Source organism: Crocodylus siamensis, chromosome 6, assembly GCF_052110815.1.
Source record: "Crocodylus siamensis isolate JL-2025a chromosome 6, ASM5211081v1, whole genome shotgun sequence".
Classification (NCBI taxonomy): domain Eukaryota; kingdom Metazoa; phylum Chordata; order Crocodylia; family Crocodylidae; genus Crocodylus; species Crocodylus siamensis.
Window position 1 is genome coordinate 78,185,281 of NC_143400.1, and position 24,317 is coordinate 78,209,597.

The following is a 24,317-nucleotide window of genomic DNA, read 5'->3' on the forward strand; positions in this document are numbered from 1 at the left end:
CAAGCACCCTCAAGGACTACAAGGCCTATGTACCCCAGAGGGCACAGGGCAAGACATAGTCCAGCCCCCTGGATGGTGGGAGTGGTACCCCCAGGCTTGCATGTGTGCTCCAGGAAGGGGGTCGGCCAGACATGAGGTGCCCTGGGGAGGCAGTCAGAGCTTGGTAGGTGGACAGGAGCAATGAGGTGGGTGGCCCAGAACAGGAGTGCTCCTTACTGGTCTGCCACAGATACAAGGACCTTTGATGTGTTGCATGCAGAGTTGGGTCTTCAGTGTATAGCAAATAATAAAACTGATAACATTTAATAAATACTACCTGCTTTTTACTGTTTTTTCCCAGTATTTTCCCCAGTTTGTTTCATGGTGATAGGTTTTACTTCAGACATTGACTCACAGCTCTGGGTGGTATAAGACATTGATGAAACTGTGACATAAACATAGTCTCTGTAAGTGTGACTCCTAATCCACAAATGGTAAGCAATATGGTCCACCTACTAGAGATGAAAGAAGATGTTCTCTCAGGGTTTGTTTGGGTTGCTGGTTGCCAGTCAGGTATGTCATAAGACTGTCTATTTCATTCTCTTTTCAACCTTTTACTTGCCCTGGTGCAGCAGGAACAAGTAATCCCTATATTACCATAGAGGGGACTGGTAATGTGAAGAGAATCTTATGCAGATGTGAAAGGAGCTGAGGCTTCTTGGGGACCTCACTGCAGTTGTGCCAGGGGTCCCTGAGTCTAGGTAGTAGAGGTAACATAAAATGTACCTGTGGCAAAACCACCTAATCCCTATAAAACAAAACTTTGTATCTCAAACAGATTTTATTAATAGGGCTTGATTTCTGTACAGGCAAGTCCTGCTTAGTGCTCTTAATTGGTCCTGAAAAACTAAGCATTAAGCAAAACTAGTGTTAAGTGAAACTGAAAGTATTTGACATCCTAAGATGGTGACCACAATTTTTTAATGACCCAAGATGGCGTCCATGAGTGTTATAGTGAAACTTGCTGAGCGCTAAGTGAAATCAGGTGTCAATTTAAAATGAGCATTATAGCGAAATTGTGCTAAACAAAACAGCATTAAGCGGGGGTTGCCTGTATTGGTGTTTAGTATTTAAACATTCAGCTTGTTTAATTTCACCTTTTTTGTTTTGAGGCACTTCAGATCATAGCTGGGCATGTCTGCATGTGCAATTAAGGCGCAGCAATAAACTCTGGTGCTTCTTGTGCCAGAGTTTATTGCTCCTAGGCATTTCTTTTGAATGTGTACCCAGGACCACAACACACTGAGCCAGGTCAGAGCAGCCCCAGCTGGCATGGGGCCCCTGCACTGAAATACCTTTGTGTCCCAGCCGGCCAAATCAGTGTCTATATGTGCTTTGCTGTGCACTAAAAAACTCCAGAGCAGGGTTGTACTTGTATTTAATGCAATATTTAATAGATGCTGAGATGTTTACTGCAGAGCTGCCTAATTAGATCCACAGTAAGCACCTCATGTAGACATGCTGATTGACTCGTAATGACTTTTGAGCAGACCAGTGGAGATATTACTCTCTTAATTCATATATTTGCCATGTAACAACGAAGTCCTGATTGTATTTCGTGTACAGATAAGTCACCACCATTGGGGTGTGTTCAGGATGAATGTAATTTTGGGCACCAGTCCTATTAAAATAACTTTATTGACAGTGCATACAGACATATCTTAGTTACAGGAATCTTGTGTGACTTAGTATAGATGGTTATGAGCTTTGCAAGAAAACAGAAATACTGCAAAGATTTTGAAGAAGACAACCTTTTTCGTCTTGGACGCAAAAGACAATGGAAAAAATTGTAACATTCACATGGAGGAGGGAAAGTAGAAGGTTCTTGGACTGGATACCTGTAGACCAGAAATAATATTATATATTGATTATTGTGCTTAGGACCTAAAGTAGACTGAAAATAGTAAGTGTATTTAAATATCTAATATCGGTCTATGTCCAAACATGGAAATGTTTATTGCACAAAAGCAGCCAACACAGATATGGAAGAACGTATATATGACCTAGAATTGAATTGTCCAAAACCATTCTTCAGCTACTGGAGCTCAGATCACTTTGCAGAAATGTTCTCAAGGGTTGCAGCAGTTAAGTAAAGAATATTTCCTTTGCTAGTATTCATGTAAACCAAATATAAATCGTCTTTGGAGTGTATTCCAAATAGATGTCAACTTAATAGTAGTAATAGAAGTTTTGTTTCTGAACCTGCAGGAAAGAGGAAAAGCATTGCTGGCTCTAACATTGTATTCCATGTTATTGACTCCATAAAGTGGCTGTATAACTTAGACTCATTGGCTGCATCCAGAGAAGCATGGGCAGTGGTATGTGGCACCACAGACCCATCTGCGGCACCACACTTTCAGGCATTTCCCATGCTACTACCTTGCAGAGCGGGTTTTTTGGGGGTATTTTTTTGACCCTTGGAGATCCAGCGATACCGTGCTCTGCCCAAAACTGTAGGCTCCAAGCTGCAAGAGTGATGAGGCTGTAATTTCCCTGGCCCCCAGGACCCCAGGTAAGGCTGCTGGGGCTTCCAACTGGGTATACGTGCCATACACCAGAGGGTGCGTGGCATGGGTGTTCCCTGGGGGACAACCAGCAGTGACACAGCTGCTAGTTTTCCCGGGGGAACTGAACATTTGAGCTCATCTGGATGTGGCCACATAGGATACTCACTTACACTTGAGGAGAACTCAAGAATTTTATATCTACACTAGAGTTATAGATTCCTCAGTATAACCTTGTCTTTTTTATATCTTATTTGGTACGATCAGAAATTTATAAATTTTCTAAAGATGACAGTAGTATTGCAAGTCTAAGGATGAGAACATCCTCCTGATTTTAAGCTGTAACCTTGGGAGGTATTCCAAAAAATAAAAGTCTTTTTTAAAGAGATAATAGATTGATCATCTTTATTCCAGCAGGGAAGGGGGAGAGAGATAATAGTTTGATAAGAGTGCAGTCTAACTCAGCACTTACATAATTATGTACTTGGCAAAAGTCCTTTGTATTCCAGGAGGTGTTCAGTTTCAATCACTTCATTTTGTTTACCATTAGTTTGAAGATGTAGTTTGCTTGTACACTTTTGTTAAGAGGAGAGGGGGACATATTTTGCTTCCACCTTAATTGCTTGACCAAATTTTGGATCTTTTCCATTTAGGATATATTATTTGTGTATTTGATCCCAATACATCCATTTCATTTTGATATCAATAGTACTAGGATAGGATCCTTAGTGTAGGCCAACTGAAACTACTTCAGGGTGAAACTATGGTTCCAGGTCAAGACAACCTTTAACTGATAGATATTGGGTAGACATTTCCCGATAGGTAGCATATTTCGTTCTGATCAAATGAAGTTTTCCTTGCACCTGCCTCTGAAGTAGGGCATACTGTCTACTGTTGGAAATAGAATAACTGGCCTATAGAGGACATAAGACTTGACACTGGTATGATCTGCTATGGGAATGCCTATTTTTTCTATCCTATGCATGTATGTGCCTAAGCAAGATAGTCATGTGAAATTAACTCTATTTTGGAAAAATGCTTACAATAGAACTACTATATTTGAATTGGAAAAAATGCTGATTTGCTGAATTAGTCATTATCTTTGTTTTAAGGTGCACTCATCTGGCCTTGTGGAGGCACTCCCTTGCCGCTTTGGAGTGTGCACCCAGTGCCAGCCACAGGGTGTGTTTCAGCAGCTTTGATGTTGGGTCATGTTCACCCTGAAGGAGGCCCTGATACTCTCCTGTCATGACTTGGTCTTTTTCTTCAGTGTTGGGGCTCCTTCTTGTAGCTCCTTGTGGACTGGGTGCTGCCCTTAGTGGGCATTCTTGGGGCTTCACTTCCCCTACACCCTTGCCAAGCACCAGCCCTCAGGATGGCCAGATCTTGGATCACTGGCTCACCCTTCTGATGTCTTCACCTGCTTCCTCTTCTCCTTGCTTATCTCCCAGCCTCTTTCTGTGTGAGATGACCACGGGATGTCAGATTGTCTTTGCCATTTCCCTGCCGCTAGCTTTTGAATCAGCTGGGCAGTGGTTTTTGATGACGTCATCTGCCCGCGCCGTTCCCAGCAGGCAATAAAAATGGCTGACGAACCATGTGGGCGGTCCCGGCATGGTCTGTCTGGCTCCGTTTCTTCTAAAAATGGTAAGTTTGCCCTGTCTTCAGGGCTTTTTTTTCTCTTCCCAAGGCAGGTTGGCCCTGCCTCAGGTCCCACCATGGGAGGGGGATTTGGACCCCCTGCTTGTGTCTCCTGGGACATAAGCTATTTAAATCATGACAGCAATTGTTCTCTATGATTGGTGCCAATCATGTATTCTGGTTGCTACACTTTTCTTTGATAGAAAAAATGCAAGTTAGGTTATATCAGGTTACAAATAATGTTATGAGTGTAGGAGTGAAATTCTATTATTGTCACTATTACTTTCTGTTGATAAAGGGCACAAATTATTGTTATTATTTTCTCTTTGATGTGTTTTCTAATGATGACATCAATTTCTCCAAGTATTACTGCAGGTTTTGATGAAGAAGTGCTAGTGAGCAGAAGGTTGGTAACAAAACTATATTGGCATTTCTTTTGATACCTGTTTGTATAAAGGTTGAAGATGAATGATCTTCCATAAAAGCTCATTATCCTTTTGTTTCTCCAAACTGGCCATAGGTACTAAAAACACAGACAAATGTTACCACCCATTGGGCATGTATACACAAGATGCTCACTGCATAGTAGCCTAATAACACTGCAAAGCAGTGTTCTTGGCAAAAACTGTGTTAGTGCACTACTGCATAGTAATATTAGGCTTCTGTGCAGTAGAAGTCATTAAAAACCCATGTGCTGGTGCTACTGCACAGCAGTGAAATTAATGCGCATTGATTTAGTACTTGGTTATCCAAGTACTAAACTTAATGTGCAGTAGTTACAGTGCATTAATCAACATGTAGAAGAACCCATTAAGAACTTGTAAGACTTCACTGGATGCTCAGCTGCATTTGCTCTACTGGCAAGGTGACTTTTTTTAGCACTGCTATTTGCAATTCAACCTATCTTTTGGTATACACAGTGCGTGGCAGAAAATGTTTGTCTCCTCATTTACAAGTGAAATAAGTTGGTGTATTAAGGTTTAGTGATTTTCATGATGGTCCTGGAAGTCAGTGAGAGGCAGGTTTTATTTATTTATTGGTGATATCTTTTATGGGACCAACTGTGTAGTACATGAATATAAATATAGTCTAATATTTCTCCCAACTATACAGTTGATCCCATAAAAGATATCACCAAACAGTCCTTACCTCTTTGATGTTTTAGATGAGTCAGTGCTGCTGCTACTTCATTCTTCTGCTATTACTACTGTTGACCACAACCTCCTTTTAGAAATCTTGCCATTCCTTGGCTTTTATGGCTCATTCCCTCTCTTGTTGTTTCTTTGGCTTTTCTCACCATGTATGTTCATGGCTATCTATGGGAGGGGCAGTTGCAGGGCTTTGTATTTGCTTCTGTGATGAATCTCCTATTATACCCCCTCTATCATTACTCATTACTTTTCCCCAACCACTTTCTTTCATGAAAACCAGTATGAAATAATATCTCTATATGTATCTGAAAAATCACTGCCCTCTCTTCCTTCAGATTAATAGTCTAGACCTTACTGTATAGTTTACAATAAATTAGCCACTTAATCTTGACCATCCAGAGGGGTAGTTGAGGATAGCTGACATTTAATAATAATAATAATGATAATGGTGATGATGACGATAATAATAATAAAAAATTAGAGCAGGCTCTCCCTGTTGATTATAATGGACATTGGGTCAGACTCAGAGTATTATATCCTTCATCTGACCCTTGTCATCTTAGTTTAATTGCAAAATGTTGGGTTGGTCTAGAGATGGCCTAGTATAATGTGATATAGCTAATGCTAGTAAATAAAGTAAGATCCACTATGATCTGAATCGGAACATGGGGTTTTGCAGTTCAATGCGTCACATGTTTTACAAAGTCTAATGTCAGATGCTTTGGAGAGAGATGAAAGTGCCTATATTGCATCAAGAAAAAAGCACAATGCAGTATGTCATAAGAAAATGTTTTCCATACCCTTGTTTTGATCAATTTTTTTTCTAAGCAGTGTTTCTATTTTTATGTTTCCATGCACAACTGCCAGTTTTTAACTAGTCATAAAGTTGCTCTTTTGCAATGCAAATCTCAGCAATTGAGTTAAAATGGTTCACAAATATTTAGAAATATTTTGCTGACTCATAAAAATAACAGGTGAGTGTATCCTGTTAAAACAGATGTGAATACAAACATATAATTGAAATGCTATGTAACACATACATGGATAGCAGAAAATATTAGAAATAAAATGAAAGCTTTTTTTTTGGTGATGGCATGATATAGGATGGACATAAAATAAATGATTGAAATTGGTAGACCAGGAATTTTTCTTCCACTTGCCTCATAATAGCATGATACTGGAAGTTCAAACTGATAAAAGATAATACTTCATCACAAAGTACAAAATTAACTTGTGGTCTCATTGCTAGAAGGCCATCATAGAGTCACTCTTAGTAACTTCATTTCTACTATACTTGATTTAGTTTGTGCTTGAGAGTGGGAACTCATGGAAGTGTGTGGACACAGTGTAGGTATAGACAAGGAGACTAGGAGATGTGTGGAATTAAAATGGGATTAAATATTCATGAGTCTAACAGTAGATTTTAAAAGTACTTAGGGGACTAAAGCCATAGATGCTGAAGTATCTTTTAAAAATGTGCCAGAAGGCCTATCAAGTATTCTAAAAGACCAAATAAAAAAGCATGTTTTGGAAGGCTGACCAATTCTAAAAATACGAGCTTTAAGCATGGGTGGATCTAGACTTTTGAAAAGGGAGGTGCAGATGGTGAGATGAATCATCACTTATGAAATGACTCCTATTTTTCTCTAGTTTAAAAGAAGCTAGAAACTTTACTTATATGCTAGGGATTTCAGGATGTATTATTCAGTTTAAGACAGAAGCAATAACAAGTATAACTTAATAGGAATGAATTAAAACAATCTGCAGGGCTGTGAAATAGGAGCTTCATTACCAGGAGCTGCTGACAAAAAGCAGAATTGCAAAAGAAAGACTGACTTAATTGGTGAAATGTCAGGACTATTAAAAAGAAGAAAGGATCATTAACACCTCTGGAATGAAGAATTTAGATGGGATCAGGTGGATTATAATGAGCCATGAAGTTAGTTGACTCTCTCAACAGTGCCTGACAGGAAATGCTGCTATCACTGCTAAGCAGTTGGTTTTAAAATTTGAGGGGACCAGGAATTAAAGTGGGATGCAAGTACACCAGTGCCCGCCCCCCACTCCACTTCCCTTCCCCCCCTCCCCGCTTTAAGCTGCCATCTAGTTATTGGAGGTTAGGAGGAAGCTTTCTTTAGGAATGCTTTCCCCCCAACTGTTCACTTCAGGGTTACATCTCAAGAAGGCATTTCAGAATCTATTCACTGGCCATTTGCTAAAGATAGGACTGGATTGGATGGACCACTGGAAAGGTGATTTTTTATGTTTCCCTGTTTTACAGATTTGACTGTGATGTGTAAGCCCTATGCCAAGTAGGCAAACAGTTCTGCTATTTTAAAACTTTGATTAATGAAAAAAGAAAACCTATGAAAATAACACTTTAGGATGTGAAAACTTGAAATTGCCTCCATGCAGAAGAGTGAATGTCACTAAACTGGTGCAAATTGTAGGTTCAGTCATTCTTTCATCTATACTATGTACTTAACTTGAACTTTCAATGAAGTTGGTTTAATGTGACCAACCTCAATTTGGTTTCCTGTAATAGTTCAATAGAAACACATAAGCATTCATAATTGATTAGCATGAGGATTAATTAATGAGCTTCATTACTAAAACACAAATATTTTCTATGATACTCATGGAATTTATGGACAGGCACAATAAAGTGCTAATAATGATGGGCAAACATTCATGAACAGCATTTCAATTTCTTTTCTTCTTTGTTAGCAAAAAGTAAGAACCCAATCTTGCATCAAACTGCTCTTAGGAATGGGTGAGGCATACTGGTGGGCCCCATGCCTCCATGTGTTGCATTATCTCAAGACGGCACTAAAAAAGACATACAGGGAATGAGTGTTTATATCTGGAGGGAGGCCAGAGACTGAAGAGCATTCTGGGCTGTGGAATATATACAGAGGAAGAATGAGCAGAAATTATTAAGATCCAGGAGCTCAAGTCAAATTTCAAGGAGTAAGAGTTGATGTCCTTTTTAATTCAGGATGGGCCTTTCAAATGAGCGAGTGCTAATGAAATGATTCTAGGGGATCCAGCATCCCAGAATAAAGGAAAGAGAATAGAGATCTTCCCTACTTGGTAGCTCCATGGAGCTCCACTGACAAGGCTCAGGGAAGAGAAAATATGCTTTGCACCCAACAAAGCTTCAAAGCCTGTCGCATGAGAACGTCTTGTATAAACCCAGGGAAGTATTTAGCAAGGACTAAATAGAGATATGTTTGTGTAAGGTGGAGACAGGGAAAAGTGGTGGTGCTGGTGGTGTCTTTGAAGGCTTCATGGTAGGGTACTGTTAATAACTAATGGAATTAGCAACAATGAGGCTGTGTCCTATAAATATATGTAGATCACCTGTTCTGAGAACTCTGCTCACAAGAGGGATGTCCTAGCTGGATCTTTTATCTAGTGTACAGCACAGGCACAGGCGTTACTTTTATTTCAATATAGAGTTAATTTGCAATTCTATCTTTCAAACACAAGCTGCCCCTAATTTTGAGAAGACTGTTAAAAAGAACAACCCTTATTATCAGACTCCATGTGTGGAGTTCAGGACAGTCAGTCTTATCTAAATTCATTCTCAATATCTTGCTGTTTCAGGAGTTACAAGACTATGTACTAAGTAGAGCTCCAGTGATTTGGAACCTCCCATTTCACCTGAAGTTTTGATGTTTTGTTTTCTTTAGCATTTTCCTAACCTTGACAAAGACATTGATTTTTTTTTTTTAAGTGGGTATGGATTTAGCAACCTTATGAACATTGCATTTGTCAACAAGAAGAATGCATCAAAAAGGGGGAAGGGAAATTGGTTCTTTGTGTAATTATGCCAGGAAAATGGTAAAAAGCTATGAATATTATTCAAAATCAATTATGCAATAATTTATACATGTATTGTGGGTATATGGCAAAGCCTGAAAAGTAATATGGTGCATTCATTGGTACATACAAGCATTTCATTTTAGATTGACCTAACCAGGGTTAGGTTTATCTAAATTTCCATTTTTAGCCCCCTGACTATCCCTACATGGACACACTAATCCCATTCCCCCAGCAGACCCACCAACTCCCCTGGACCTGCCAGCCCCATCTATCCCACCAGCTTCTCCCCCTCCCCCTGTCCACGCAGTTACTTACCTTGGACTGCCTGTGTTGCTCCCAATGGCAGTGAATACCTGCACATACCACGCCTGGGTTAGGTTTAGGTAGATTAAAGCAAGTTGCCTAAACCTAAACTAGGTGCAGTGAATGCTTGCTTACAATATATTTTGTACCTGTCAGACTGGTAGCACTCTTTTCCACACCTGTGGTGGGAGTCATTTCTTTATGATGGCCCTGGGACAAACATAACTGGCAACAAGGATGGGATCCCATGAGTGGGGCATACATTAAATCAACCTGAGGCATTCACTTTAATTGTGAGTTCTTGAAATCTGCTTGAACCCCAAATGGCTACTTATATCGGAACAACTGGAGCTTATGATAGTACCCTGGAAGACTGGCCTACATATATAGAGCAGCTGGAACAGTTTTTTTAAGTAAATGACATTCCCCCATGGAAACATGTAGCTGCAATACTGAGTTTGATGGGAGAAAAGACATATAGTTTACTGTGCAGCTTGCTCACTGCAATGAAGCCTGAAAGCAAAATCTTTAAAGAATTAGTGAAAATTGTCTAAGGGCATCTGACCCCCCAAGCCATTGATTACTGCAAAAAGTGTCAAGTTTCATCAGCAAAATCAACCTGAAGATGAATCTTTTTTTTTCTTTTGCAACAGTTGTGGAAGTTGCTAGAACATTGCAATTTTAAGGATGCAACTTAATGAGGCCCTTGGAGACAGATTTGTATTTGGGCTTCTTAATGAAGCCATATAAAGGAAGCTCTTAGCAGAGGAAGACCTCACCTTTAAAAGTGCTGTTGAGTTTGAAATAGCTATGGAAACTTCAGCCAAGGATGCCATAGAATTGCATGGAGAAGTACCCATGAAAATAGGAATGGACGTCATATGCAGTGGAAGAGCCAGTGCAGGCAGCAGCCTGATGTGTACTACTGGTGTGGAAAAGGGTCTCTCACCAAGCATCCAAATCTTGGTTGCTAAATTTTCATCTGAGAGAAATGAGCAAAGTTCCAGATTAGCCAAATGTAGTAGAAATTCTTTCCCACTTTTCAGAGTGGAGATGAATCTCTTAAGCCAGTATAGCACATTACAGTACATAACTGAATATCTCTTATGCCATGTGTTATGTAATGAAAATAATATATACATATGTTGCATGTGATAAAATAGTCTTGCTGTTATGTAGGCCACAGTCAAGTCCAAAATCCTGTGGATAAAAATATGAAAATTATGTTTCAGTAATATATTTGCTACTCAGTTCTATTTGCAAAATGGCAGTAAAGAATAATCACTGAATACTATTTACAAAATTAAACAAACAACTCTGCATGCAATTCTAGGAATTTAAATGTCTGCAAACTCCAAAAACCAAATAAAAGGAATAGAATTCATTTGTTTGACAGCCATACAAACTGAATAATAAAATGGACAAATATGTGTTTGAAGTAATTTGACCTTAGTCTAGGACAGGGATGATAATATCATTTTAAAAGGAAGTTAGCTTGAAGCCAATCCCCACATGACAACTTGGTGGTTGATTTTTATTTATTTTTCTTTTCATTCAGCAGAGGAGATATAAGAACCAAAGAAAGCCAGTATTGTAAGGAACTGGCATAATGCATTCAGCTGAGGATGTGAAATATTCTTCTTTTCTAGCCTTCAGTTTTAAGAAGTATTACCTATTCAGTGAAAATGTCAATAATACTGGTTTAAAACATTTAACTTTGAATTTCCAGGGCACCTTGCAGTTCCTTCAGTTTAATCCAGGTTAGAGAAAGCATTTAAATTTCAATTTTTTTATTTTGTACTAACGATTATAGTTTGAAATGGTATAGTAGCAACTTAACTTTCTATAAAATCAGCAGACACATAGCATGTTATCTACTTTTGAAAGCCCAATCAAAAGTGTTCAGTGCAGTGAGAATAAAATAGTCAGACGGTGGGTTTTGAGGGTTTGTGTTTTTTACTGCAGTTGAAATACTTCTTAATGGTAGATGTCTTTTTGTCAGTTGCACCAAACATAAATTAAATATCTGCTGTGCTCTAGCCTGTACCTCTCACTCATGTGAGTAACCCACTCCAAATGTGCATGTAAAGGCACAATAGGATCTAATGTGTGATCCACCTAGTCATATCTCTTGCCAAGCCACACAGACGTGACAGAAGTTGTGACTGTGGGCTCGTACATTAGATCCCATCATGCCCTATCACTGGTGCCAAGGCAGAAGATCATGATCCTCGGCTCCTTCTGCACCAGCTCCTGAGGCTGAGCCCTGCAGTGGATAGGGTTCAGCACAGCTGGCACCAGGAGCAGCATTCCCTGCATTGCCCCCATGGCAAGCCCCACAGCTGATGTGGGCTGCAAGGCTCACAGCAGAGCAGTGCCAGGAACAATGCCCCTGCTGCAAGCTCTGTCAGCTGTAGGGCTCGCAGTGGGGAGAGTGCTGCCCCTGCTGTGAGCCTTGTGAGGTGTGGGGCTCATAGCAGCAGCAGTGTTCCCAGTGCCGTAGTAATCAAGTTTGATGCCTGGGGCAAAGCCTGCAATGGCAGCCCACCCTTGCCTCAAGCACAGATCCAGGGGGCACCTTCCCCCCACCCCATGTTTGCCCAGGAGTACATGCAGAGTGGGAGCCACCCTTCCCCTGTCTCTATGCCCACCAAAGCAAGCTGCTCACAGCTCCATCCCATGCCCCACCCTAGCCTGGGCAGCATCTGTTGGCACCCCTTCGCTTCAGCACTTTGGACGGTTGCCCCGCTTGCCAGCCCCCGCCTTGCTATGGCACAGTGTTCCCCTGTCCTGCTCCCACTGCAACCCCTGTTGCCCATATCAGCGGTGAGGCTTGCAGGAGGCACAGCATAGGGAACACTGGTGCTCCTGTGAGTCCTGCACCTCATGAGGCTCACAGTGGTGGCAGTGCTCTTACTGCTGCCACTGCTGAGCTACAGCACTGAGAAGGCTTGCAGGGGAGGCAGGGTTCTCATTGCTGCAAGCTCTGCACCTGATAATGTTGCCTCCACTCAAGCCTTGTCAACTGTGGACTGACAGCAGGTGGTGCACCTTTGTGCCTGGGAGCCGCTCAGTTGATGGGGCTCCCAGCCACAGAAGAGCATCGGACACTCCTTCAGTTAATGATGTGATTAAAACAAGCTACAAAGTTATTACATGTTTTTTATGGAATAACTTTGTTAGCTTATTGCTTGTTTTATTATGCTTTTAATTGGTTAAACATGTAGCTGGGTCACAATTTAAGGCATGATTACCTGGTTAATCACACCTTAAATGTGTGTAGAGTGGGCCAAAGGGTCACAGAATTGGAAAAAGAAACACTTTTCTGACAGCAACAAACTAAAATAAGCTAATTTTGACACTGTGAAGCCTGACTAGCAAACTTCTGCTTATTTGAGTAATCCTTTCTCTAATGGGTCATAGTGTTGTGCTTGTTAACCCTTAACTATATTAGTTTATTAGAACCTCCACTAATAAAATATCTCAATAGGTACATACAAAGTATGAAATCTTACACTCATTTAAGTCCATGAAAAAATTCCCATTGACTTCAATGACTGAAGTGAAACTGGGCTTAAATCTCCAAGTTTACAGATGATGCCAAATGATTCTATGTAGTGAAATTCCAAGCTAATGGACAGGAAATGAAGAAAGATCCCATCAAGTTGAACGAATGGGCAAAAGAATGGCAGATAAACTTCAGTGTTGACAAGTGCAAGGCAATGCACTTGGGGCAAAATAACTTTAACTATACACAATGCTGAGTACTGAATTGGTTGTTATGACTCAGGAACAAGATGTATATAGACAGTTCTCAAAAAAGGTCAGGTCAGTGTGCAGTAGGGACTAAAAAAACCCAATAAAATGTTAGGCGTCATTATGAAGGGAATTGAAAACCAACTAAGAACATCAAGCCATTTTACCAATCCATTGTGTGTTCACATCTTGAATACTGTGTGCAGTTCTGGTTTCTGCAGCTCCAAAAGGATGTAGTAAAATTAGAAAAGGTACAGAGAAGGGCAACCAAAATGATCAGGGATATGGAACAGTTACTATACCAGGCTAAAGAGCTAGGAATCATCCATTTGGAAAGGAGAAGGCTGATGAGGGTGACTTGGGGAAGCGGGGAATATTATAGAGATCTATAAAATCATGAACAAATGAGTAGGGAACTGTTGTTCACCAAATCCCAGAATACTAGAGCTAGGGGGCACCCATTGAAATTAGTAGGAAATGGGTTTAAAACTATCAAGAGAAAGTAATTTTTTATTCAATGCATAGTTAACTTGTGGAATTTATTGTTGCATGAGATGGTAGAGGCAGATAGCATATCCAGGTTCAAAAAGGGACCAGATAAATTAATGGATAACAGATCTATTAATAGCCATTGAACAGAATGATTGGAGATGTCTCCTCTGGCACCTCTAAACCAATAGTGGTGGATGCTAGGGACAGGAATAAATAGGGGATTGATTGCTCTAGATATATCCAGTTCAATGCTCTCCCTCTAAAGCATCCACCCCTGTCACAGTCAGAGACAGGGGCTGGATGGACCATTGGTCTGACCTAGTATGGCACTTATGTTCTTATGGCTGGGATGTCATTCATCAAGAGGGTATTAATCACTAGCTTGATTAAGAGCCCAGTGAAGTCAATGGAAAGACTTGGTTTCTTGAAATCCCCATGAGATATACAAGGTATCAAAATCTTGACTTCTCATCTGTGGTTATATGCTGTGGTTCATTCATATGTATGAATCTATGGTATATTAACAGTTCCCTTAGTAACCATGGACTCTCCTTAAATAACTACTTATATGTGCAGCTCTTTGTGAGGTACTTCTCAGCAGGTTTACAGGAGAATGTTTGAGATAATGTCCACATGTACTAAATAGTAGGGCTGTGCGAAATGGCACTGTTCCATTTCAACTTGTGTTTCAACATTTTGTTGGAAAAGTGTTTTGTTTCAAATTTTGTTTCAATTTGAAACTGCTGTTCCATTTCATTTCATTGAAACAGTTTAGCTGTTTTGACACTGTTTCAATGTTTCACCCACAGCTATAATGGGGAAGTGCGAAACAGCTGGTAACTTTTGTCATTTCTGGCATGATTTGGATGAAACTTGCAGGCATTCTAGTCACTTCTGAGGGCACAAAGACTGCCAAGCTTCAATGAGACAGGTGCAAGGGGCTGGGGGAAACTGCACTTCAAGCTGCAGACAAGCAAAACTCATAATGTGGGTGACACTGTGTGTTAAGGTGCAGCAGGGTGAAAGCTGCAGGGATGCTACCCCTGCTGAGGCCATGAAGCCTGCCAGCTGTCAAGGAGATAGGTGTAGGGGCTTCTGGGTTCTGGGGCCCTGCACCTCTAGCTGCTGATAGGCGAAACTCATGACATGGATGGGTGACACTGTGTGTGTGTTAAGGTGCACCCTCACTCAACTGACACCAAGGCAGAAAGCAGGGCAGGGCAAACAATACTGCCTTTTATGCTGTTTTTCTATCCCTCCTCCAGAGCACTGGGATTGGAAGAGACCTCAGGGAAGGAGGACAGTTTAGTTTCTGTTTCCTGAAGGCAAGCCCAGCTTGAGCTTTGAAACTTGAAATGTTTAGAAAATTTTGAAACATTTTGACTTGCCTTGTTTTGTTTTGAGGCTATTTTGAAGCTCTCTGTTTTGTTTTGATTTTGCTGTTTCAAGCTCGAAACAAGTTGAAACAGCATTGAAATGAAACTGTCAGCAAAATTTCACACAGCCCTACTAAATAGGAGCTCATTAAAATTGATTGGACTACTGCTTTTGTGGGTCAGGATTATTGTCGCTTAGAGGTAACAGGATGTATTTTACATTTTTCCTGTTTTAAAGATCCTTGATTAAAAGCGGGTCACTTCTTTCCTCCTTCATCTGTTTTTGCATGTTTAATTCTATGCATGATATAGTTATCCTATCTATGTTATCATAACATTTTTTTCTGTACTACTGCAGCCTGTGTCTGAAATCAGCTCTAGCTGATTTTTAATGTGTTAGGTAGGCAAACTGATTCTCTTCTCAAGCTCTTCATAAGCAACCCAACACGCTATCACCTGGGCACAAAGCTCCCTAACAACTTGTGGATTAAACTAAACAGGATTTGCTCTGGAGCTGGATGCTTTAATGCCACACTTGATAAAATTAGCTTATAGGACAGTCCAATATAGGAGCGTGGTGGTGCACCACTGACTGCTGACCACTAGGGCTGCGCAAAGCTTCAGTCCCTGATTTGATTCAGGGGAGATTCGGCCCAATTCAGTGGCCAAGTCTCCTAATCCGAATTGAATTAGGAGGCACTTTAATCTCTTGGAATCAAATTGGAACCCTCTGAATTGATCTGGAGAGATTTGGAAAGATTTGGAAATTCAGACCTAGACACAGCTTTAAATGCTTTTTCTATATACCTCCAGGTAGAAGGTGGCTTACGAGTGCTGCGATGCTGGGACAGACGGAGCATCCCACAGGAGCGCGGGGGTCTCCCCAGTGCGGTTGGCAGCAGACCTGGAAGTGGACCAGAATCACTTCTGATTCACTTCTGAGTCCGCTGGGGAATGCACTGTTTCCCTCCTCCCCCTGGAGCCCCCAGCTTGGCGACAAGTGCGTCCTGGGTCTGGAAGGTACCTCTGGTTCACTTTTGGATTTGCCACTGAGCATGCGGGGGCAGGGTGCCCTACTCCTGTGGGACACTCGATCTGCCCCAGCATTGCAATGTTGACGAGCCACACCCGGTACCTTGAGTATGCAGAAAAATATTTAAAGCTGTGTCTGTGGCTGAATCCCTGATTCTCTGAATCGGCATCGAATCTTCAGGTTCAGATTCGGCTGAATCGAATTGGGGACAGTGATCCAAATCAACGAATCAAATCACTGTCCCCGATTCAGGCCGAATCCAAACCTGAATCGAATATGGCCCATTTTGCACACCCCTGTTGACCACCTCCTTACGTGTGCAGCACACTCATGTACCCAGGATGAGTACCTGGCAAGCATCAACAATAGAGAAGTTGTGTGGTTCTGCCATACTGATGATGTGTAGAGGGGAAATGAAGCATATAAGAAAAGAAGACTGTATTGGAATTTAAAATGTCATTTTGTCTAGAGGTATCAATACAGAAATTCTGTCTAAAGGCATGAGGCAGGTTTCACTATTGAAACTATTTTGCTATTAGTATTTAAATACTAAATGGCAAGTAGGGCCATATTTCTGTTATGATTGAAAAGCATGGTAGTGACTCATTAGAAAAGGCTGTATATGTTACAGTCAGAGGTTAATAGTAATAGCATTTTCTTTTCCCTTTTCTGATTTTAATAAATGCCTCAGGGCATTGCATTCAGTTAAATCAAGCACCAGACAAAATGAAATGCACTGCTAACCTCTAAAGTATGTGCAAAAAGTTACTTCATAAAATATGTATGCAGAACAGTGCTGTAATGATAATGATCCTCTCTAGGTTACTCTACTGAAAGATTTAATATATTAGGGTCTGTAGTCTTTGATTCCTTTTGAAAGGAGTTCCAAGTATTTTACTTTTGTATTTGTTTATTTTTAATGAACTTTCTATTAGCATATGAAAGTCATATTAACATATACTATGCTGAGTACTCATTTTATGCTTTGTTTCTACTAACTGTTCATATTTAGATGGGAAGAATTGTAACGGTAGCCTGCAGATGGCATCCTTGTCCAGCACTTTAGCATTCTGAGGTGACTGCAGAACCAGTATCCTTTTTCTATGCTGCATACAGGATATATTAATTTATGAACCTCCCTTCCCCCATGCATGCATTGCATACAAGGTGCACAATGCACAATGCTGACATATCTGCAGAGCATAAGCATGACAAATATGTAAACTGCATTTTCCTTGTAACCATATAATTGATTCCTTGTAACCATTTAATTGATTTAATTTCACTGGATGCGATGCACCCGAGGGCACTAAGGGAATTGGCCAATGTGATTTCAGAGCCATGGCCATTATTTCTGAAAACTCATAGCAGTCAGGAAAGGTCCTAGATGATTAGAAAAGGGCAAAAACTGTTCCTATCTTTAAGAAAGGGAAGAAGGAGGATCAGAGGAACTACAGATGAGTCAACCTTACCTTAGTCCCTGGAAAAATCATGGAGCAGGCTCTAAGCTCCATTTCTAAGCTTTTGGAGGAGAAGGTGATTGGGAACAGTCAGCACGAATTCACCGAGGGCAAGTCATGCCTGATTGCTTTTGTGGTTGTGGGGACAGCAATGGACATGATATACCTTGAATTTAGCAAGACTTTTGATACAATCTCCCACAACAGTTCTGCAAGCAAGTTAAGGAAGTATGGATTGGATGAATGGATAGTAAGGTAAATAGAAAAATGTCTGGATGGTTGGGTAGTAATCAATGGCTTGATGTCTAGTTGGCAGCCAGTACCAACTGAAGAGCCTCAGGGGTCAGTCCTGGGGCTGGTTTTGTTCAATTTCTTCATCAGCAACCTGGAATGTGGGACAGAGTGCACCCTCAGCAAGTTTGCAGATGACACCAAGGTGGAGGGAGTAGTAGATATGCTGGAGGTTAGGGCTAGGATTTACAGAGATCTAGATGAATCGGAAGATTGGGCCAAAAGAAATCTCATAGGGTTCAATAAGGACAAGTGTAGTCTGCACTTAGGGCAGAATAATCCCATGCACTGATACAGGCTGGGGACTGGAGATGCCACAACTTCTCTAGGTAGCCTGTTCCAGTTCTTTACTACCCTCCTCATGGAAATGTTTTTCCTAATAGCTAACCAAAACCTGTTCTGTCATCTGCCACCACTGACAACAGTTTAACTCCGTCCTCTTTGGAACCACCCTGAAGGTTGTTATTAAATCCTCCCTCCAAGTCTTCTCTTGCCCAGACTAAATAAGTCCAGTTCCCCCAGTGTCTCCGCAGAAATCATGTGCCCCAGCCCTCTAATTATTTTTGTTGCCCTCTACTCAACTTTCTCTAATTTATCCACACCCTTTGTGTAGTGGGAGGACACAGTACTCTAGATGTGGCCAAACCACTGCCAAATAGAGGAGAATAATCAGTTCCCTTTGTTTTCTGGCAAGACTTCTACTAATGCAGTCTAGTAGTCTATTAGCCTCCTTGACAACAAGGGCACACTGTTGGCTCATACTCAGTTTATTGCCCACTGTGACCATCAGGTTCTTTACTGAGGATCTGCTGCTTTGCCAGTCAGTCCTCAGTCTGTACCAGTGCATAGGATTTGTTCTGTCCTGAGTCCAGAACTGCCCTTGTCCTTATTGCACTTCATGAGATTTCTTGTGGCCCAGTCATCGAATTTGAGGATGACCAGTCTTTAATTTCCTGGATCCTCCTTCTTCCTTTTCTTAAATATGGGCACTATATCTGTCCTTTTCCAATTGTCCAGGACCTCTCCTGATTGCCATGGGTTTTCAAAGATAAAGGCTAGGGGGTCTGCAATCTCATTGGCCAACTTCCTCAGCACCCTTGGGTGCTTTGTGTCCAACCCAAGGACTTGTATGCATCCAGCTTTTCCAAGGAGTCCTTAACAGGATGTGTGAGTGTCACAAGTTTTTTAACTCGAGTTCTCCTCTGGGGGAATCCAGTTGAGCTGTGAACTTGGAGCCAAGTCAAACCCTTTTCTCTGGGGCCTGATATCTTCCAGATAGTGGAGCTGGCAAGTGGAGGTGACTGTGTGTAGAGATTGACAGGGGATAGGGACAGAGTCCTGTTTTTCATAAGTATAGTAGAAAAAGTGGGGTGGCAGGCTTAGAGGAAAAGGGTATTGCTGCATTAGGGAACTTGGGAAGATTGCACCTATATTTCTCCCCATAGCCAGTAATGTTAGTGGCAACCATAGCCACCAACATTACTGAAGCTCTGGATCAGTTCCATAACTCTGGCTAAGAAAACGTTATATTCTATCTGTGATTTCAGTTCCTGGGAAACATTTCCTTCCCTTTTTTTCTGCTTCATTGAAAACATATTGACGCACTAGAGTCACTAAGGACCCTTTACACACTTATCTTTGACATTTATTCAACCGCAGCCAAATCCCCATCGCCTTCATGTTTCTGAGTGATGCTTACATAATCATGTAACTGCCGTTTTTGTTCCTTTTGCACAGTAGGCTGCAATATGGCTGCCAAGACAAAACAGAATCACCCAGACATGTATGCAACTCTGGGTAACACCTGTTAGTCACAGAAAACCAATGACCAGCAAATACTACATGTCATAGGAGAAGGGCAACACTGTGACCTCTAAGCCTGAAAACTTAGGGCATTTATACATGTGCTGCGGGAGTAGGGGGAGGGAGGAGTGTGCTTTAATTAGAGTGGCTCTGAGAGTAAAGCTCCTAAAGTATCATGTGTATCAGCATCCCCATGCTTCAGCTGGAGTCCCCCTGCCACCATTTTTCAGCATGGGGGCACTGATACATGTGATGCTGGAGTCTGCTACAGTGTGGTAATTAGCACACTCCAGCAGCACATCAAAGCAGCCTCTCTGCATGTGTATAGATGTCCTTAGTGATCACTTGCCCAAGAAGCAGAAGACCCAGGTTCCAGATCTCCAACATCCAGAAGGGTCCTGAACCTGTCTCCTGCTTCCCAGTGAAGTTTTCTAACCACCAGGGCACTGAGTTAGAATAAGCTAGATACCTCTGCAGCTCTTCTCTTGAATACTTTCTCTGCCGTTCATTGGATAAAATGGATAAACAGCAATGGAATAGTTTCTGCTCCACTGAGGGCAGAAGCCAAAGCTAGAATTTGCCCCTTCCCTGATTTTCCATGTGCCTCACACAGAGGTTTTCCATGTCCCTGGCAGCATCCATGCCCTAGGTTGGTTACCCCTGGGCTAAGAAATTTTCCGTTTTGTACAAAATTATGTTAGTGTTTTTGCATGCAGTCTCAACTCCTGACATTGCTTTCTGATCCCCCAAATCAGCCTTGGTATGGTTCACAGGTAACAAGATTAGCCTCTTGATGAGATACTCCCAGCTCTTTGGAGGTACCCTCAACCCACACTTGTACATAGCATTACTTATTATGCAGTGGTCTGTCATTCATAAAAATGTGGTAAATTTACATGATTCACTTGCATATTAGTATATACTTGTATGCTTGCCACACTCCCACAGCACAGAACAAAATCCTTCTCTGAAAGACAGAAAAGATTTCCCCACCCCACAAAATATTTATGAGGAGTGGTGCCATTCTGTAAATATTATTTCCCCACTTTTACAATACCTGTTTAATATGGGGAGGACAAGAAGGAGAAAGATAGGTGCAATCTTCCCAAGTTCCCTAATGCAGCAATGCCCTTTTCCTCTAAACCTGCCACCCCACTTTTTCTACAATACTTATGAAAAACAGGACTCTGTCCCTATCCCCTGTCAATCTCTACACACAGTCACCTCCACTTGCCAGCTCCACTATCTGGAAGATGTCAGGCCCCAGAGAAAAGGGTTTGACTTGGCTCCAAGTTCACAGCTCAACTGGATTCCCCCAGAGGAGAACTCGAGTTAAAAAACTTGTGACACTCACACATCCTGTTCAGGACTCCTTGGAAAAGCTGGATGCATACAAATCTGTCATTTAGCTCCATGAGTAAAACTTCCATAAAGGGAAGAAATTGTGAGTGTCTGTAACGTAGCTGTATAGAGTCCATTGCACATTCTCTTACTGGTATTCTTTTTGACAATATAGAGTATTTAAAATTCTATTCTAGCATCACTTCCCATTTATTTGTAAAAGCAAAAGTTTCTCATACATATTTGTCCTCCATATGGCTGTTGGCGACAAGCAAGTCAGCTGTAGTGTACTATAGCTCAGCACTGACACTTTTTGTTTCATGCAATGCTGCCCCAAGCATATAAAATGAGAGGAACAAACCTTGAAAGAGATTATTTGAATCTCTTGGTATTTTGAAACATTTTTACATCTTCTAGGATGCTGCTATTATTAATGTTACAATAGAGCCCCAGCTAGGATCTGGTCCTCTTGTTTTTGCCTGGTATTTTACAAGCACATTGTAAGAGATTGCCGTTGCCTGAAAGGGCTTTCAATCTGAATAGACAATAATATTCATAGTAATAATATACATTACCATAGCATACCATACCATAGCACCTCCCAAGACTACCATAGAGTTCTTGTCATGGCAAAGCACCTCCTTGCATTGGACACTATATAAAAATCAAATCAAATCAAATAAATAAAATGGCCTTCACCTGAAAGGGCTTATCATCTAGTTATAAGGTAAGATGAGAAAAACATAGAGACAGAGAAGGAATATGAGGAAACAAGCAGCCAGTATTGGTCATTGTCAACTTAAAGGGCAAAAGATGTGTAAGGGGGGAAAAGAGAAGCACAGAAAGTTGAACTTATTTATCAAAGATCAGCCAACTAGTCCCATCCAGACACCTTGACTAATGAAGCACAAGGCACACTCGAAGCTATCGTTCCTTCTCTGAGCAGTGCTTCTATGCACCACTTCGTCTTTGGGGCAGAGCACACGGACTCTATCAAGCCTGAAGAGTTGGGGATGGAAGTGGGGTGTAAGAGTAACATACATTCAAAACAGTATCACTTAATGCATAAATGTCTCAATTTTGCCTAATGCAGATCCACATTACTTGAAGTGTGTTTTCAATAACTATCTCTGGTTTATAAGCTAGTGTCTTTCTCCACGTTGCCTCGGTCAGTTATATTTTGGTCTGGGAATATCAGGGAGTGCAGAAAAGACTAGTGAGCGGGACTTATGGGGAGGAGGGAACAAAGACAAGAAGTGTAGTACCTTTTAAGCCTCAATTTTAATCACAGATTTGAATGTGTATAACATCAGTGAGGCTGGTAACTCATGTTATAGACTTAGTCACTGCTGGTAACTGTTTGTGCAGTGTCACTGCTGTCCTTCCCCACAGTAGCATACGCATGTCACCTTTGTGTTCAAAGATCTAGGTTTAAGTACAGGAAGGAAGTTTTCATTCCCTTCACCTGTTAGCCACATAACCCTGTAACTAGTTTATCAGGTACATGAAGTATTCCAAACACATACTGGAATAATTTGCACATGAGTTTGCTTTGATGAATACTCAACAGTGAGCTGTCTGCTGTCTGCGCCACAAGAATATATATATTTTTCAGATATTCAGATGCAAAGACCAGGACTTACAGGTATCATATAGATTTGTGGTATTCACTAATAGACTTTAGATTCATTCATACATTACAGTCTGTAGTCATTCTCATCTCAGACAGAGATAGTACCCTATAGTTAATAATCATTTAGGGGCAAGGGTTTGATCCATGGCCCCCTGAAATAAGTAGAAGGATTCCTTGACTTCCACTCTAAATAGATTTTTCTTGCATATTAAAAATATTAACATAAAGTAGACTTACTCTTATTTTACTCTTTCAGAACTCCAGTAGGGAGCATGGAATTGAATGGAAGCTGTTCATGAGAAGGGAAAGGACCTTGCAGCACTTGCTGAAAAGTGGGAAACTTTTCAATTAGGTGAATGATTTAAAAAACCCCGCAAAAAGCAGCAGCCTGGAATATGCATTCCCCATTATGGCAAAGGATGCTATTCTTCCAAAAAGCAGAAACTCTGAGTGCAAATGGATTTACAATTTATAGTGCACTCAGTCTATTTTTCTATATACTGTTACAATATTAAAAATATTTGCAATGGAGGGAAATACAAAGTGAAATCCTTGTGCAGTTGAAGTTAATTGAATTTCACTAGATCTGCCTATTATGAATAACCTGGCTAGAACTCTGCTCCCCCATAATAATTAAGTCATTAATGATCTGGAGCACTAGATTCCTAACTGTTTTCAGTCCCCACCTTGGCTATACTCTTCTACTTGTGCCATCTCCACAGTCTGAATAAAATAGGTTGACTTATCAGCATGCTGAGCATGCTGCAAGCTTTGTTTGTCATGGATGAAAACTGAGAAAATGAGATTTTCTTATTCACACTGACACTCCTCTCAAAACTAGGATATCATTCTGTTAGGTCTACTTGTACACCTGTCCATAGAGATTGGGTGAGAGGGGAAGAGAATAGCTGATATACAGCAGCCGTGACAGTGTAGGGAGGGCTTTATATTGAGGATAGTATCTGATCACAATTGTGGCTTCATCATATAGAGGGAGTCAGGTTTTCAAGTAAGTGCATTGCAAAACTTGTGGATTTATAGAACTCAGAGCATTCTACAGTTGCATTTTACATGGGAACTAGCAGGGAGTTGCTAATGCCTACAAAACATAGCACAGCATGCATTAGCCATGGAATGCCAGCAGTTCCCTTTTGAGTCTGGTGGGAGTCTTTGTGTTCATTACTGTATGAACCTAGGGCATAAACACATGAAATGTTTAACTGTGTGGGTTTTTTTCCTAAAATTGATTTTGTCCAAAGCAGAGAAATAACCAGCTATCCTTGTATACCTACTAGAATAATAACCAGCTATCCTTGTATACCTACTAGAATCCAAAGTGGAAGGGGATCATGGAATAGCCTATTTGCTTTGAACAAACTACTGCCCTGGGATAATTGCAGGCAAACAAGACCTATACTAGTATAACTTATCCTGGGTTATTGGTTGTAGCTGTGTTGGTCTAAGGATTTAGGCAGGCAAGGTTCTTTGAGTAGATGTGAGATATTTTATTAGACTGACTAAATAGTTGGAAAAAAGTTCTTAGCAACTTTTTTCCAACTATCCAGTTGGTCTAATAAAAGATATCACATCTACTCAAAAAACCTTGCCTAACTTATTTTGGAGTATTTTTACTTCTGTTTCTTCATGTGGTAACCGTGGATTCTAA

At 40.9% G+C, this 24,317-nt stretch overlaps 1 long non-coding RNA gene across 1 annotated transcript in view; it reads left to right on the forward strand.

Annotated features, from left to right (window-relative positions):
• LOC149863052 (uncharacterized) overlaps window positions 1–21,952 on the forward strand; it is a 49,232-nt gene extending 27,280 nt beyond the window's left edge. Inside the window, exons 2-3 of the long non-coding RNA XR_016443298.1 lie at window positions 17,136–17,213; window positions 21,925–21,952. This is a non-coding gene — a long non-coding RNA (uncharacterized LOC149863052). The remainder of the gene's footprint in view (window positions 1–17,135; window positions 17,214–21,924) is intronic.
• Window positions 21,953–24,317: the final 2,365 nt, after the last annotated feature.